At 45.2% G+C, this 18,588-nt stretch overlaps 1 long non-coding RNA gene across 2 annotated transcripts; it reads right to left on the bottom strand.

Annotated features, from left to right (window-relative positions):
* Positions 1-80: 80 nt before the first annotated feature.
* On the bottom strand, positions 81-18,578 carry LOC110366014 (uncharacterized). 2 transcript variants are annotated; one of them, XR_010470864.1, is made up of 5 exons: positions 17,946-18,564; positions 15,385-15,577; positions 12,676-12,816; positions 10,052-10,247; positions 81-7,288 (listed from the first exon to the last, which is right to left on the bottom strand). It is a non-coding gene; the product is annotated as an uncharacterized LOC110366014 (long non-coding RNA). The 2 variants fall into 2 exon arrangements; XR_010470863.1 differs by having other exon boundaries at positions 12,676-15,577; positions 17,946-18,578.
* Positions 18,579-18,588: the final 10 nt, after the last annotated feature.

Raw genomic sequence — 18,588 nt, 5'->3', positions numbered from 1 at the left:
AGCGGCGATCCGGAGTCCCGGGGGGGGCTCCATGTGTGCACATACACAAGCGCGTCCCAAGAAGATCCAGAGGCCACGAGTGCATTGCAAAGAGCGAGTTTTATTTGTCGTGTAAAACCGGCACGGCACAGCCCGCTTCTTTGTGGCGGCTTTTGCTGTGTATTGGGTTGGGGCGACAGGAATTGGGTTTTGCATTGTTGCACTTTGCCGTTCCGTATCAAAATACATTCTTAAATGGGGTTGTTGTGCATCGTTTTAATGCGCTTTTCTCAATTTGACTGCTAGTTAACATCCCTCCCAAACAGACAGGGAAGAGTTGCTGGCTGAGGGGAGCACAAAGGTTTAGGGGCTTTAAAGAGCCCCGAAGTCTTTATCAGCTGGTTCCTAACAGCAGCACAGGCTGTTAGAGCTGCTTCTTGGCGAGGCTGAAGCACCTGGCGTCTCCAGCTCGTAAACTGTCACGCAAAATCGGCACGGAAAAGCGCCTCTGTAGCGGCTTTTGCTGTATAGTGGGTTGGTGCAAAAGGAATTGGGTTTTGCATTGTTGAATTCTGATCCAAAATGACAAATTGCATTCTAAATGTGGTTGTTGTGCATCGTTTTAATGCGCTTTTCTCAATTTGACTGCTGGTTAACATCCCTGCTTTAAACTTTTGAGGGTTCTGGCTCTCAAAAACATTTTTAAGGGGCTTTAGAAGAATGTGAGGGAAGAGCAAAGGCCTTGTGTTCATAGTGTTCCCCAGGCAAATGACCAATATTACTCCATGTTTCACATGAGTGAGTACGAGTACTGTTTGTCCTGCTCTTAGAAGCCTCCTGGCACGGTGAGGGGGTTACAAGCAGCGAGTGAATATCACGATATAAGGAATACTGAAAACCCGACAGCCATGCGAGTGGTTTTGGTTCCCTCTCTACTGGGGGATCTCTGAGCTCCGGGGCAGATGTGACACCAGCGGGCAGAGGTGACACCAGCGGGCAGAGGTGACACCAGCGGGGACACCAGCGGGCAGAGGTGACACCAGCGGGGACACAGGTGCTGCTCAGTTCAGCCCCGCTGGAAGATCACCTGCGTTTCAAGGCTTCGGGCAGGCACAACCTCCCGCTCGTTGTCACAACAAAGACGGAATCTCAGACATAGTGATAAGGCACCTAGAGTTTCTCACAGGCCTGTTATCTAACACAGGTTCTACTCATCAAGCACACAAGGTCAGTAGAACAGTTAGTGCGATGTATGTGCTTTTTCTACAGACGGATGCAAGTCAGTTCAGCGTATTTACACTAAACTAACCTCCTTCCCAAATCTTCCGCTATATTCCCATACACTGGAGCACAAATACGATGGGAGCTGCAGGGGGGTCTCTCAGACCCCCTCCCAGCCCATTGACCCTCTGCTTTCTTGGGGGACCTAAAGCAAAGGAGCATTTGGAGCACAGTCAGGTACAACGAGAAACCCCAATATAAATAGCATCACTGTATAGTGAAAAATGTTTTATCTTCTCTATACAGTGAGATCATATTGCCCAATTAGTACTTTAATTAACTAGCCCTTACTCTTGTATCATCTCTTCAAAGAGCATCTTGGGCAATCACTATCTATTTCGCTCATCCTGAGCACGAACAGAACAATTCAGCATTAAGAGAGAGTAAAACTTTGTGAATAGACGTAAGACAAAACCAAAAACCACACCTGCTACTAGAGACAAAACTACTCCAGCTGAAGCTACCTGGAGGCCCTCCAACATTTTTCTGGTGTGATTGCACCGTTTGGGCCTTTTTCCACAAGTAGGGGTTACTAACAATACAGCCTGTTAATCACCTTCCCCACTCTACCGCTCAACAACTTGTGAAATCATCACACAACGCCAGCTCTGGCAGAGAGGCAGGGTCTCAAAAATATGTCACTCTCCAAATACAGTGGAAGCAGAGCCAGACCTACCGCTGCCTCCCGGAAGGAATGGCAGAGAACTCAGCTTGACCCGGGCAAACAGAACACGCGCACCTCAGGACACAGAGCTGATGGTTCTTTGTCCAGGTGAAAAAGGGAAACAGCAAGTGAACAGACGAGCTCTGTAGCAATATAGTCTGCCAAATTTATAGAGCAAGCCCGAGGCAAAATGTTTGGAAAAGGTATAAACTACTACAGTTAACACAAAGCTGACACAAGAGCCTGAGCTTAATATTAAGCTGATTTTTAAAACAACTATGACATGCTGCGTTACTATCCTGCTGATTAGGCCCTATTTTAATCAATGTTTTGCTTCTATTGTGTAATAGACTAATTATATGAGCAAAATTATTTCTTCATTTAAAAGGAACTTCTTACATCAAGATCTCTGTACAATTCCAAATTAAGAACAGATAAAGCCACCTTTGTCTGTGTCTGTTAGCAAGATCAGTACCTGCTTCCTCACTTCTGGGAAGTGGCTGCTGCCCAGGGGGCTCGTTCAAGATCGTCACATTTGGTGTGATGACTTAAATACACCCCATCAGAAGCATCCTCCCACTGGGAAGGTTTGTCTCAATACCTAGAGCATAAACTTGCCTGCAGGCCAAGCCTACTGTTCTAAAACCCCAGGTAAGCAATATCCAGCCCAAACCGCCTGGGAGCCAGCACACACATTTCATATCACAACCTCATTTTCAGCTTCTCATTAGGTACTGAATTTGGAACTTGTTTGTCAGCCTGACTTGTCAGCAGACATGCAGGCTGGTGTATGCGCTGTATAAACCGCTGCCAGGGCATTCAGTTGTGCACAATGCGAGGGTTTGTCCTGCCTGCAGCCGGCAGCGTGACCCACGCTGACCTTCCCCAGCAGCTGCTGTGCCACCGCAGCCCTCGGCTCTGCTGGCCTCTCACCCACTGCCAACGCAGCTGCAACCATGAACCCACCAGCACTTCATACAGGGACCCTGCTTGCTGCGCTGGCAGAATTTAGTGACTGGTAAAGACTGACTCTAAAACTCCTACCGAGCCGTTTGCACGTTCTCAGGATGGCTACAGACATTTGAAACAAATGGACAAAATTGTTTTCCTACTCAGCGTCCACTGGAAGGAGAGGGTGCAGTTCCTCCAGCTCTACCAGCCTCCAGCTGCAAGGGGCAGCACAAGTGGAAGATCACTCCTAGGAAAAACATCTTTGGTACTAACATCGAAATCCAGGCAATGCTATTTTTTTTAAAATCCATTAGGAATGATTTCCTTATGTCATTTCGTTACAGGAACAGCTCTCATTGTGCCCAGGTGATGCCATTTCCTCTGTCCCCCAAGGAGAGAGGCTCAGTATTGCCTGCTCTGGAGATACCTTGGTACGACAATCTCTTTGGACTGAGGCTTCTCCACTCGAGTGGCGGCTGCCATTGACACTGGGATCAAAATGTTGTTGATGTTGTAGCAACATTCCACTTTTCTTCTTTTTGAGCACTGCTGAAACACAGAACGAAGAGAAAACCCCATGCAGGAAATAAACGTTGGCACAAAAGCATATTTGAATACACACTAGAATGAAACTTCTCCATAACAGCAAGTAGAGCGGGTTCTTTCCCCTCTCACTGGTGTTCAGAGCTGGTTCGGGCATATCATACAACCTCTACGGTTGGGTTTACTCCTAGATGAAGCAGGATAATACTTACCAACCTCAGTGGGTGGGATTTCACTTATAACTTTGTATATATTTAGGTCACCTGTGCAGCAAAAAATAATTCAAACAGGCAAAGGCTATGATGATGATTCAAAAAGTAAAACCCTATCATTTCATTAGGCTAAAGGAGATGTACTTGTTTCACTTTGTAAAATAAGGGCTGAGAAGGAAAAAGTAAAGTAGGTAAAACCATAGAAGAACATCACATTCCTGAGGCTGAGGGTGCTGCTGTTGAGACAGCACATCAGAACGTGACAGTGTTTCCAAACCAAGGAGCAAGGGCTCTGCAAAAACATCTTAGGAAGGGTGGGGTGAAAAGACCCCAAAACAGTTTTGAGATGCATTTTGATCTGTTTGTAAAGAGGTCCAGATGCTGTGCTCCCTGCAGAGCTGAGATTAGACCTGCAACCCAGAGCAGAAGCATCCCCTTGACTTATAAGCTAAAAAGCCTCCAAGATGCTACAGTGCTTTTGTTCCTTTCTCAGACAAACATCCTTTTGTTCCCAGGTAGAGAAGCCAACCCCACAGTGAAGTTCTCAGTGGCCACAAGGTTAGCTATGGCTTGTTACTGATGTCATGTTATTTAAAAACTGTAATAGACACAGGACTGCTCCAAGGTACCCTTAAAACTCTGATCAGGAAGCCAAGACTGTACCTGTACAAGCAGCTTACAAAAGCAGCAGCAAACTCTGAGCTGGACTGTTAAATCTTCAGAGAGTGAGAACAGCACTTACAAAGAAAGCCCTAACAACATGGGAGCCATCAAACTGGAAAGTGAGTTGCTAATGCAATGAAACGGGTGGAACAGCGACCGGAGGACCTGTGTTGGAGCTCACTACCCCCTCCTACACAAGTCCAGTGAAGATCCACAAGTTTCATGTCAATCTCCATGAGACAGACCTGAAGCACAAGGCAGTCAAACCTAGAAAAAGCTACTCGAGAGCCTCAGCTCTGGGAAAGGTCCATTTCTGTCGAGCCGACCTAACAATTACCTCTCAGCAGAAAGAGGAGAGCAGGCCTGAGCCCCTGTCCTTCAAGGTCTCCTTCGCTCAACACACTTGGAGAACCAGCAGTTAGAGAAACGGCTGTTGCAGGATGTATTTGTTTTAATCTCCAGCTACTTTAAGAAAAGCCAGCGTTACAGATCATCTCTTGGCTGATGTTCCTGCTTCATCTGGGGAAATTCATAGCAATTAAATCTCTACTATTAATTTGTAGCCAAATAAAGCTGTAACATTATGTGTATAGAGCTATTTGCTTACAAAAAAAAAAAAAGGAATCAATAGAGTATTGTCAGTCCTGAATTTGAAGGCAGGCAGCCCGGCTGGGGAAGCAGCACAGCAGGCACACGGCCAGCCAAGCGCTGCCTGAGGAAAAACCAAGTGAGTAGCTGTTGCTCTTTAACATCAGCACCCAAAGGGCATTTCCCAGCAGCCCGTAATTCCCCTGGCGCCTGCAGCTCCACTCGGATCAGAATCGTTTGCCGCAGCTTTTGTTTGGGCGCAGGGTGGCTGAGCTGCCAGCGCAGGGGATCTGGCTGGCAGGAGGGGATGGAGGAAGCTCTGGGGGCTGCGAGAACCGTATTTCTGTGCCTGAGGGCTGCAGACAGGAGAGCTGTGACTGATGGTCCTTTGGGATGCCCGGTCCCTTCAAACAATGAACCTGTTCAGAAAACAGGAACAGAAAAGCAAGGTGAAGCCAGACTGACTTCAGAGCAGTTGGTGACATTGCTACCCCTGTAAGGTCACCCAACCTGCTCTGGGGAACACAGAACAAACATCGGCCTTGGAGAACAAACGTTTAACACAAGCCTCAAGTGCTCCGCAGCACTGAAGGTGCTGGCCCCAAAATGTTACTTTTGGTGGGTGTTTCCGACATAAAGCAGAAGGTGAAACGGGAGTTACAACCATCAAGAACAAGACTCTCAGTCCACAATCCAGCCACTCAGAAGCAGCTCCTTCACTGCGGAGCGGGGCAGGCTGGTCTTGTTTCGAACGATGGCTCCGATGACAAACCACACTGCTTTTGTGACAGATGAACTCTTCTCCCTGAAGCCCTATATAACCTCAGCTTGATATGCTTTTTCTGTATCTGCTAACTGGATTATTCCCTCCTGAATATTACAAATAGAGCAATCTTCTAAACCTATTGTGCAAAATTGCTCCGCTATTCAAATCCTTCCTTGAGATCTAGCTCTGTGAGGCTCAGAGTTAAAAGTGTTGAAAATCGTCCTGCGTTACTGCATCATCCATTAGAACACACTCTTCACAGCAGGTGTCTACATACCCCCATACAGCATGGTTTTTATGTAGTCTTGTGGCTAAATACTTGAAAAAAGGAAAGAGGTAGAGAAAGACAAATCAGTGAAAAGTCAAACAGCTGCTGACCAGTTCAGACAGAATCCGCACTGGTGTGTTACTCAAGCATCCTCTAGTAGGTTCCTCACATTTTTTCAACACCAACCACCTGCTTGTTCAACCCTCGTTACATCCTGAGCAGTTCAATTCCATACAATGTCCATTAACTTCAAGAAAATCACTCAAATGTCCCACACAACGCTGGAAGGACGATCTCTCTCCAGAACACTTCTCAGAAAGACAACCCCCGGCCCCCTTTAAAGCTAAGTAACCTCAGCTCTGATCAAACATCCTTAAATCAAGTTGTAGCTCAGATCGTCAGGGCCAAACACACAAATTATCAGCATGGAAGCAGGGGGTTGGTTTGGTGGTGGTGGTTGTTGTTTTTAAATACTATCTGTTTTGTTCATGATAGTTTGCATCAGCAACCACAGCACATAAAAAGCATTCCAGATGCAGCAACCATGTCCCATAAGAATGTCAAGAATATCACGAGCTTGCAGGCTGCACATTATGTTACTTTCAACAAATGCTTTGGCATAAAATGTCTTTTAAAAAAAGCCAAATGGAATGCCAACAACAGCTCATTTAAAAACTAGGGTGTGTTTTAGCTGGGTTTCCCTCTTCCTGTCTTGAAATTGGTTTGAGTCTTCTGTCACTTATCTTGCACTGCTGTAGACCACTTAAAAAAAAATATCATCAACTCTGATGGGCTGATGAAAAAAACTGAGGCTTTCCAGGGCAGTAAGAGCAGCACACAACTGGAACAGCAGAAAAACACACACACTAGAATCTTGCCAGGCAAATACTGGTCTGCTCCGATTTCAAATAAAGGCTCATAAAAGCTGCTTTTTGGGTTGTTTGTTCCCTTGAAATAAATACAGAGAATGGCAAGATTTTAAAAATTGTTAATAACTTGGCTTTGTGTCCCTCCAAGGGGTCAGAATTTCTGTAGTTTGCAAGATGCTGGACTTGGTGACTTCGACATTCCTGTAGAACAGAGTTCAGATTCCCTTCCACTGGAAGCAAGTGAGCTATGTTCTCCACTCTTACCTTGCTGGTTGCCCTCAGGTACTAGTTAAAAGCCCACATTTAATTACTTAACTTCATCTCAAACTGTTTTGCTTGAATTACGGGAGGCAAGCAGGAGTGCAGGGTGCAGCTTTGGGAACGCGCTGTCACCTGGGTCTTGTTTCTTGCCACAACAGGATGTCTTCAGAGACTCGTGCCCGAGTAGTCTGTGCAATCTGTCCTCTCTCCATAAGCTTTCAAAGTACAAGTGGAGAGGGTTGCCTGAAAGTAGGAAAACAAAGTTATTTTGGTAAGCACAAAACTTCCTGTTTTCATACACACAGCGCTGCACACACATCATCTGCGTTTCACATCTGTCAGTACTTTGGTGAGACAATGAAGTGGCCCAGCTAATTAAAGCAGACACAGTGACCTGCAGACCCTCTTGCCCCATGCACGCTGTGACAGCGAGGACAGGAGAATGTCCCCAGAAGAGCAGCCTCTGCAGCTACCACCTCCCCAGCCAGCTTCCTCACACGCCAACCTGATCATAACCAGCTACGTGTTACTTGGCACTTGTTTCTATCAGTATTTGAGGAGAAGAGAGATGAGCAGATACTTTTTTAAAATTATAAAAATATTTTTTGAGAGATGCTCTCATAGTTGCAGCGTAGGAGAAGTATTTTCCTTGCTGTCCCTTAACGTGCTCACTCACTCCTTGGTGCACATTCATGTTCTCCCATGGTCAAAGGCACCAGCAGCGCTGCAGCCACGATTGCACAGAGCACAGGTCAGAAAGCAACCCCAGAGCACATCCAGAACACCACAGGTGTTTAAATCACCAGTGCTTACACTCCAGCAGTGATTTAACACTCGGAATTGGTGTGAGAGGTCCACCAAACGCCCACCGTGCAGCCTGCCAAAATCAGCCTTGGATTTGGAGGCCTCCCAGCAGCCCTCCAGGGCGGGTGTACCAGGAACGCACAGTGGCTGTTCTGCAAGCCTCCAGAATGAACGTGTTCCTTGCAAAAGACACAGAGCTGGTCCTAAAGAAGTGATCTGAGCTTGTGTTAAACTAGAGATGGCGACTGCCTCTGATGCAGGCCAAGCCACAATATGGTTTCCTGGGCTTGGAATGCTCCACAGGCTGCACTCTTGGACTGAAGATTTCTCTGATTACTATGCAGAACATCACTGGACATTTTTAATTATCGTCTAGAGACATGTTTTGAATGCTGCTAGTGTATTTTTAACCTCCCTGGATGTAAGGAGGAAGGGCTGCAGCACAGTACGGGATCCTCTTTCACATTATAACATGGGCTGTACTCATCACAAGACAAAGAACACCAGGTGGAAGCCGGAGACCGCGAGGGCCAGGGAATGGGGTCTGGTGTCTGCAGAGGCTTTGCAGCTGTGCAGGGTGCAGGAGCTGGGCCGCTCACAGCTGCGTTTCACGGGGACGGCTTTCAGCGGCGGGCAGAAGAAAGGAGAGCAAGCGTTTAAAAAGTGAAACGTGCTTCAGATTTAAGTAAAACTGGAATTCAGCCCAGTACCCCCAGTCTGCTTTCTACGGGTACACTAGTTTCCAGTCACTAAAAGAGCAACGCCGGACAAGTTTGGGGAAAGTTAAAAGCATCTCTGGCATAATAATTTCCCAGCACAACTGGGAAAACAAAAACTCCAAACCATAACCAAGCAGCAGATCTGCAAGGTGAAAAATAATGTCAGGAGCCAGGGTCAACGTTAAAAGAGTGTGCAAGAGTGCTACTGCAGGCTGGTTCTCCTGACCATGCATGAACTACCTTATCCAAATCATTTGGTGTTTCAGGGGACACATTTTGTGCGATTCTTTACTAGTATTGCCAAGCCAACAGAGCTGCTCCCCTGTGAGTGCAGCGAAGCTATAATACATCATTTTCTTTTTAGAACTTCAAACACCTCTGTGCCTTCTCCCATCCTGTTCTTCCTCATCTTCCTTAGAGGCTTTTTGTAGCTCCGACGCTTCCAAAAAACTTGAGCAATCCACCACCAGCATCATCCATCATTCTGACCAATACTGTCTTATTTCCCACTTTTCCCCACTTATTTGTTTGGAGCGTGAGCTCCTGATGTCTTTGTTGCACCACTTATGGCCACACTGTCACTCAGACACACCTGATGCCCCTTCCCCAACAATATATCAGGTTCCATAGTATCAGTCGAGCCAGAAGAGGGAGCATTAATAACGCTTTTACCTACAGCTTAAGCAGATTAAATCATACTGGCTTTGCGCTCTGCTGAAACAAAAGACCAGACCAGGAAAAGCAACACAACTTTTAACCGTTTTGTCTTAAATCTACAGCTTCTTAAATACCTGTTATTTGTAAATCAGTATTTGAGGAAAAGGCAACAAACAAGCAAATAAGATACGAGCAGTGCAGCAAACTACTGCTGATCAACTGCTGTATGTTAACACATGTTTTTTCTCAGAAATAACATATTGAACATATTTTAATTCTCAATAACTCCCAGCAAGGAGTCCAAGGAATATTTAGTTCACCAAGCTCGGTAGCTCAGCCTCCAAATAAGCACAGCCCAGCTCTGCTCAGTCACACAAAGATGATGTATTTCTGGGGTTTTCTTTTGGGGTGGGTGATGGTTTTCTGCTGTGGTTTGGGGTTGGAGGTTTGTTTTCCCTGGACAATTCCAAGGCAATCATCTCCAAAAGGTCAGGGGCAGAAGGCTGCTGCCCACGCTGAAGTGTCAGGTACACTCTGGTCATTGTTACTCAAAAAAAACAACCCCAAAAGTTGCCTGGTTTTTAACAATGGAAATTTAGAATCCGTTTCTAAACCACAGTTAAGTAGAGAAGTCATGACTTTTTTGGACATACCTGGGAATTTCTTCTAAAATTCTACATGAATTTTAGAAAAGTGCTCAGAAAATGCTGTACTAAGACCAGAGTCCAACATTACAACAGTTTTTCCGAAAAATAAAGAAACCCCCACATTTTAAATAAGAATGCAGGATAGTTTAGTAATCACATGGCAGAACTTTCCCACTTACCTTCCTGTTGCAGTGAGACACAGAAGCAGCTCGGCCACGCTCGTGCTTTTTGTATTTGCCAACCCGGCGGGTTCTTGCAGCAACGCACGTACTGTCCCATACGGCAACAAGGTTGGCAAAGGAGCCTTGTTTGTGAAATCTCTCTTCAACATCCGCACTGAGCAGAGAAGTGCTGCTGGAGGAGCCAGTATGCAAACTGCAACCAAGTGAGAAACAGCTCTGCGAACATGAACAGTATGTTGTAATTCTGTATTTATCATTGTGGCTGTGAAGCCCAAAGACTCCTTCGTATTTACACCTGCAGATAGTGTTTACCAGTTCTGTTCTCACCGCATTTTTAGCCTTTGCTACCATCTCTCTCAAGGGATACGTAGATTTCTGAGTATTTTGTTCCCAACAGAAATGGGCACTGAAGGATCTAAGACCTACCTTTCTGTCAGTTAAGGGCAGAAAGTCTTAAAGCCAACACAGATGTGGCAGCCACTAATAACAAGTGGTGTTTGTCCAACAAAAAGCTTCAGTCAGCAGCTCAATTTATCATCTGATAATAAAGTCGTTTTCCTTACCCTTACACTTAAAAACATTAACAGAGAGAAATGGAAAGAATATTTACTAACCATAGAGTTATGGTTAAATCTAAGGTTACAATTCAGTAAACAGATACAAGTTGATTGCGCCTTGCAGAATATTCTTCTGTAAGACAGTGCCTTCGGAAAGATCTTTTTCGTAATTGGTCACCTGTTCACATTATCGTTTAAAAACTTAATTCAACTGTTACTTTTTCTGGCCCAAATCAAGCACGGTATTTTTTTCTTGCTTTGCATAGCAAACTTGCAAGTAAAATGAGGAGTTGAAAATCTGTATGTTGTCACCCAAAAAGCAGAATAATCTAAGGAGCATTTTGCAAATATAAATAACATTGGACTTAAATAGACCCAATGTAAACAATCACATGCATTTCAATCAACTGAATTTTGAGCAACAATCTCCAAATCAATCTAAGTTCATATTTTAAATGCATCCTTAACCATCACAAAGTAAGTATCACAGTAGAGCTTGTACTTCTGTTTCATAAGCTGGAGACCATTTTCAGAGCAAGACAGCCTCATTTTTCAGCTATTCTGCCTCTTCCACCAAGCACTGCACTAAAATCTGTACTAAATGCTGCACTAACTGCAGAGAAACAAGTTTTAATGAAATACTAGTGTTATTTAAAACTATTTCATGGTTCACACACACTCGACGGACACAATTCTGAAGTGCTAAACCAAAATTCCTTTTGATTTCCACATCATTCAGCCCCAATACTTTCAGTTTAGTGCTGCATGTATCTACCTCAGCATTAGCTGAACAACAAACCCCCCTAGCAATCAAAGAGCAGCAGATGTACAGTTTTCCTCACTCTGCAGCATCAATGTCACAGCTTTGTCACTTGACAGAAACATCCTCTTGCCAAATGATTAATACAGGGATTTATTGTCACCGACTGTATCTGGGCCACAGTGTTCAATCGGTAGAGCTTGTTTATTCCCTTTTTGAACAATTTATTTTTGTTTCAAATCTGAATGTAATTATTTACCATACTTCCTTTTAGTAGATATTTCTATGGTACAATGAAAAGAACCAACGAATCATCCCATCTTCATGCCGAACCTATCAAACGCCATCTCACATTTGCTCCCACAGCAGCTCAGTTACTCATTCTCAAAGGTCAGATTCTTACACATATTTAAGTATCTTCCCTCAGAATTTGCAAATGAAAAGTCAGAGCTGGCTTTCAAGAAAGAAAAAATAGTCTTAATTTTTCTTCTGTGGCCTCTGAAACACAAGTATTTGCTCTGCTCTACAGCTGCAGCTTAAGACAGCTGACCCTTCATAGCTCCACAGAAATTACGGCTAAAAGCACCTGTTAAGTCAGTCGGTCTGATGACCTGTACACCAGAAAACACCCACCACCACCAGAAATACCAGGTTCCAAACACTCAAATACATCAGTCCTTTAAAGGGTCTTTAAAACCATCATACAACAAACAACATGGGTCAGAAGTGCCATCAACACCAAGACTCAAGAAATAGCTTAAGATCAGAAACTGAAATTTCCCTAAACAACGGGGTTGTTTTATGACTGCAAACTCAGTCGCCTTCCACAGGCCTGGCACAGTAAACTGAGATTCACAAGACACTTCTGTGGTGGGTTTTTTGTTTTGCAGGTTTGTTTTGCTTTGGTTTTAACTTTGGAGGACTCTAAGAATACACAAAAGTACTGAGGATTTTTATAAAAGGCGAAGCATGTCGAAGTACTAGTAAACTGTTGTCAGCTGATACCTGAGGAAAAAATCATGGAACGGTTTAGGTTGGAGGGACCTTGTCTGTTCCCATCCTTCTTATAGCAAAAATTAGTTAAAGAAACCTCATAAATTATTAAAACCACATTATTCAATGCGATTATAAACTTGCTTCCACAAGCAAGTTGATTTAAGAGTTTAATGAAAGCTTCTTTCTTTGCTTCTATCACTGCAAAGTTACGCATTTCCTGGTTACTGACCTGCTTTTGCATATTATACAAGAAATAGGAGGGAACGGCATCTTCTGCAGGGCAGAGGATGAAGGCGAGAGCCACTTACTCTGTTTGGAGGTCACCAGTGACACAGAACCCGATCGGCTCTGTTTCTTCGTTAGGTCTCTAGGCTGCCGGCCAGAAAGGACTACTGGACCCCGAATTCCACTCGGAGAAGCCTCGGCACAACAGCCATTTCTTAAGTATACTCCAAAAGAGAAAGAAACAACTTAGGAGTTACATTTCGATGGCAACTTCATTAATTCAAAATTTAAGAGTAGTTCAGTTCAGTTTCTCCTGCTCCAGTCACTTGCCTCCCTTCCATCCCTACCACGTGCACCTTGTGATGCACACACAATGCTCTACACACCAACCTCTTTCTCTTGCCAATCTTCTCGGTGCTCAACAGCAGCTCAAGAGGCTCTCACAGCAGCCCAATAAATATCTCTTTAGTAAAAGAGATAGGTAGAACGTAGCTGGAAATTCCGCATTCCTTATGGGGAATTATAATGTTATTCTCTATGCAGTCTACGCTTCATAGCACCTGTGGTTTAATTATACATATGCTTATGAATGCAAGAAAATATTATGTAGAACAATTAACTTATCTCATGTCTGTATAAATATCATAATTACTTGAGAAGAGTAGCTGCTTTGCAGTGAATTAAAGATAATCCTCAGCTAAGTTGGTTAAAGAGATACTGAAATACAGCTAAGACGAATTACAGTTACTTAGAAAAGACTCAAAGCATCTGAAAAGTTGGTGTTCTCCTGTATCTCCTTGTGCTGCAGAGACTAAGGTTAAAGTCTAGGGCCCCTATTTGGGTCTTGCAATGGTGTAGGAAGCATTGTTTTCCATGGCATTAGAGCAGAATCAAAGAGCAGTTTAGATCAGAAGTACAGCTGGAGGTCACGGAGCAGGTTGCTCAGAGCCTGGAGGATGCCCAGTGACAGTGAGCCCACAACCCCTCCAAGCACCCCTCGCAGTAATTAAACACCTTTGTGGCAAATTTCCCACTTTCTATTAATTGCTGCTGGTTCTGGCATCACAAACTGCCAAGAGAAGTAGTCTTGCTCCATCTTCTCTACACCTCCCAGGTAGGGCAGTAATAAAATCCACCCTCCACCCGCTCTGCTGAAAGACAAAGAAATCCAGTTTTTTGGGCTCTTTTTGTCCATCATACGCTGCTACACCCAACCGTGGTGGTGGCGGCTCCACTGAACTGCCTCCAATATCCCAGTATCTTTCTTGAACTGGAAGCGCCAGAACTGGACACAGGGCTCCAAATATCATCTCACAAGTGAGACTGGTAATTAGATTGGTACTGTCCCCTTAAAAGATTTGAAATTTACAATTTATAAAGCAGGTTTAAAGGAAGTGGGAGTTTCCTGAATTTTTCATGTTTTACTCCCCAAATAAATCCTCAAATTCAGCAATGAACACTAGGAATTCCTCTCATTAAAGTTCACTAGGTCTTATTTCCTTATAAATCAAATAAATAAGGATGAGATTTTATCAGATATAACATACTTCAGCCTGTTTTCAGAAAACAATGGTGATGAGAATGAGGGTTTACATTTCACACGTGATGGCTGTTCTGTGACCCTGGTGGTGTGGTCTCCTGCACAAAAGGTCCACAAGTCCAGAAACTATATTATTATTCAGTGGTTTCTGACCCTCCCATAGGCAATCCCAGCCAAGAATGCAAATAATTAAGGCTTTTCTCACCTGGAATCTTGCTAATCTCACTTACAAAAGTGTATGAGGAATAAAGCTATATGGGCACTGCTCGTTATCACTGTCAGAGACACATTATACCTCAGTGGAATAAGTTTTAAATTTATCAAAAGAGAGATCAGACATATTAGATTTATAAGAGCTGATGCAAAAGGAAAGTGCATTTATCCAGAGAAAATATGTGCAATAAGGACAGTAATTAAAATAGTTTTCTTTCCACAGAAAGGGCAGGAGGAAGGAAAAACACTCAAGCCAAGTAAAAACCTTTACATTCTGCTCTGTTCCAAGGTCTAGGGAACGAGCTTTGCTGTTTACACTGAATGCAAAACAGATTCCACTCATTTCAAATCTGAACATGGGAGTTATTTCAAAAGTTCAGAAGCACCTTGAAAGGATTAACTTAAGTGTTTCCAGAGACTTTTGCAGTGAACTGAGAGGCTCTTAAAAGGGGAAACCCCAAAATGCATTTCAAGTTTTGAAGACTGAAAACTATTTTTGTTTGAGGTTTTATTGTTTGTTTGGGGTTTTTTTGTTTGCTTGTTTCAGCAAGTCTTGTCACATAAAAGTATTGTTCTAGTCAAGAAATGAATATTCATTCCTTTCTATTTGCTACCACAATGCTTCTCAGATAGCAAAGTGAAATATTAAAAGGTCATGGCCTAGAAAAAGCCATAAAACTTGCATGACTTACACAAGTGTGGAGCCCCATTCCATTAATAAGCTGCTCTACCTGGACACAATGATGAAATGAAGCCTCCCAATCTCAGTAAGCTTTTATTGTAACCTTTGTGTAGCAGACAGAAATCACAGCCCTCAAAAGAGAAAAGTAACAGCTCTTACTGGTACAGGGCTAACTCAAAAGCTTTTTGAAATTTGAAATTTACATCTGCTTATAAAGCAGGTTTAAAAGGAAGTGAGAGTTTCCTGAATTTTTCCCTCACCCTTATTTCTACAGAGAAAATATCGTTCTGCTAGTGAAATAGCCTGGTTTTAGCTTCCAGATAAGCTCTCAAGTCAAAAAACAGAAGGGAAAATTACCTTGGCAGTGCAAAGTAACCTGTAGATACCCATCTGCTGTCTGATTCAATATTCCAAATCAGAGACTTGAGCGCGTAACCACGTCCAATGGCAACTGCTGGCTGCTCTGCCCAGCGCCCGCTGGCCCGCTGCACGCTGCCAGCTGAGCGGTAGACGTTTGCTCGCGGTTATCACTTAGGTGACAGTGTCAACACTAAAAGAAAAGACAGAAATTCAAAAACAATTTTAGTGATTAGGAGTTCGTGGCAGATACAGGACAAACAGGTTTTCTCCCTACAAATTCTACCAATATCCAGCCTTAATTTACAACTCCTATCCCCAAGGCATAACGGTCAATACAATTCAGCTGTGCAACAAAACATACTAAAAAGAAGCAGCTATCATTAATTTGACTATCAAAAACCAATGCAGGAGTTCAGCTTTTTCTAGATAAGTACAGAAATGACATCTCTCCTCTGCAAATTCAGAGGGTGGAACCCACAAAAATAAGTGCCTGAAGGGACAACGCTCCAGCTTGTGCTGGTGACCACAGAGCAGGACTGACCCGTATTTGTGACCATCCTCACTGCTGTTTGTGCAGCACGGTCCTAAAAACCTCAGCTGACAGAAATCCCATGTATGCCCTTGGGAATGTACCTCAGTGCTTCGCTATCTCTGCTGGAAGACTTTTAGTTCATTGCTTGAATCTCTGCTGCTGTAACAGACCATCACAGCAGTGCCATGTAGAACAGCAGGTATTAAAACACACACACACAGATAATACTTTATTTATACTCAAAGTAAGAGTATTGTCTTCAATGAAAGCTACTGTTTGAAGGAAGGTTTCCCTTAAAGAACCACACTGTATGTTCTAGCGTGTTCCACAGCCGCCACACTGGGTTAAACACCAGGCACTGAGCTGACAGCCTCCCAAACAGCATCCCTGCTCATCACCCAGGGAAAATAACCAAACAGAACACAAACACCAGCTTCAGGAAACACAAAATAACAGAACAGAACCCATTTTTCTACAAAACCAACAACTTCACACCATGAACCACTCCACCTAGGAGCCAGACATGGCTGTGCTCAAACACAGCAGGGCTGTCCCTTTCACCAGGCTGGTATCTGCCTTCTCTTATCAAATTACGTTCTTCAATGTATCACATAAGTATTGCTCTGAGACATAAAACTAAAAAAAAAAAGCAGTAAAAACCTCTGTTCTCATTATATCTGGGTTTCAGACTGCTACCCACTTCACACACAGAAAACACCTGGTAAGTTTAAAAGTCCTGAGTGTTCATAGCAAAACACAGATACATAGCCCACTGCTGAAACTGGTAACGCTACGCCACCAAAGCTGATGTGTACAGCTTTCCAGGGTACTTCAAAACACACAAAAGCACTTAAAGTTGGTTTTGGAATAATCATAGAATGTGCTGAGCTGGAAGGGACCCACAAGGATCATGGAGTCCAACTGCTGTCCCCGCATTGACAACCCCACAGGTCACCCCGTGTGTCTGAGGACGGTGTCCAGTCTCTTGAACACTGTCAGGTTGGGGCTGTGACACCTCCCTGGGGAGCCTGTTCAGTGTCCAGCACCTCTGGGGAAGAACCTTTTCCTCGTGTCCCACTGACCCCCCCGGCACATCTCCTGCCGTTCCCTGGGGTTGTTTTGTCACTTAAGAGAAGAGCTCAGCCTGCCCCTCCGGGTCCCCAGCTGAGGAAGCTGTAACCGCAGTGAAACAAGAGACCATAACCAGTACAGACATGACTTTACACAAGCTTTCACCTCTCTAAGGGCAAAAGCTTGCTTTCTCTTCATTTTATTTATCCCCCACACCAGCACAATTTGGTTAGCTCCTCTCTATAACATCACCACAAAACAGCCCTATTCTACCTTTGCTTATCAAACTGGGCTCTGATCTTATCCCTTCCCCCCAATTACATCAGGCAGTGGCACACGCTGCGAAGTGTTGCCAATAAATTCTGTATTTAACATATTTCTGACCTAAAACAGAATTATAGTATCATTTAGGTTGGAAAAGCCCCTCGAGATCATGGAGTCCAACTGTTCTCCCACCCCCGGCACTGCCCCACGTCCTGAGAACCTCATGTCCGTCTGTCCAGCCCTCCAGGGCTGGTGACTCCAGCACTGCCCTGGGCAGCCTGTTCAATGCCCCACAGCCCTTTGGGGAAGAAACTGTTCCCCAGATCCAACCTCAACCTCCCCTGGCGTGACTTGAGGCCGTTTTCCATGAGCTACACCAACAGAAAAGAGAAAGCACCATAGAGAACACTTCGTGTACGAGTTTCCAGAAAAACAAAACAAACAACAAAACCAAACACAACATAAAAGCTCACAAAGAAGATGAGGCTTTCCCACTACTTTACCACAAAAAAAGTCTACTCCAACGAAGCACTACTAGAACTATGCCTTAGCAAAACCAACCCCAAAACGCACATTTGAGCTGCCAGAACGCCTAAAAAACTCTATAAACGCTGCAAGAAAACGAATTTAAGAGGTGCCTGCCCGGGGAAAGGTCGGCGGGCACGGGGCCTCCCGGCCCTCCTCACCGGACCTGCTGCTGCTGCTGCCAATTCCGGCAGAGTCGCCCTGCGAGGCGCGGCCGGGAGCAGCTGTCGGGAGCAGCTGTCGGCTGCAGGTCGGGCTGCAGGTCGGGCCCCAAGGCGGGCGCGCGGCTCCATAGCGCGGCCTAGCGGCTCCGCACCCCGGCAGCCCGGCCGGTGGGCGGCGGGAGCGACACGGGGGCCACGGCTGCTGCCGCCGGGCGGGCCCGAAAGCGAGAAGATGGCGCCGCACCTCAGAGGGAACGCGGGCGACCCCCGTGCCGCGCCGGCAACCCCTTCAGCGGCCTCTCATTGGCTGCTGGAACACGCGCTCGCTGCGGAGCCAATCAGAAAGGGTGAATAGTGTCGGCACGTGCTGGGGGGCGGAGCGGCGAGGAAGGCAGACTGATGAGCCAATCACAGCTGTCGCCCCGCCCCCGAGGCTATATAAGGAGCGCAGAGGCGCGGGACTCCTCTACGAGCGCCCGTCGTTGACCCGGACGGCCGCCATCTTGTCCCGTCGCGGCGCCGGGGGCGTCCGTCCATCCCCGGACAGGTCGGGCCCGGCCCGGCGCTCTGCCCCCGGCTGGGCGGGACAGCACATCCAGTGCAAGGCCCGCTTCCTCCGCCCGCGACCCTTTGCGTGTGCTAATC

Source organism: Columba livia, chromosome 2 (genome assembly GCF_036013475.1).
Source record: "Columba livia isolate bColLiv1 breed racing homer chromosome 2, bColLiv1.pat.W.v2, whole genome shotgun sequence".
Taxonomy (NCBI): domain Eukaryota; kingdom Metazoa; phylum Chordata; class Aves; order Columbiformes; family Columbidae; genus Columba; species Columba livia.
The sequence above is the reverse complement of the archived record's forward strand: the minus strand, read 5'-3'. Positions and strand labels throughout refer to the sequence as shown.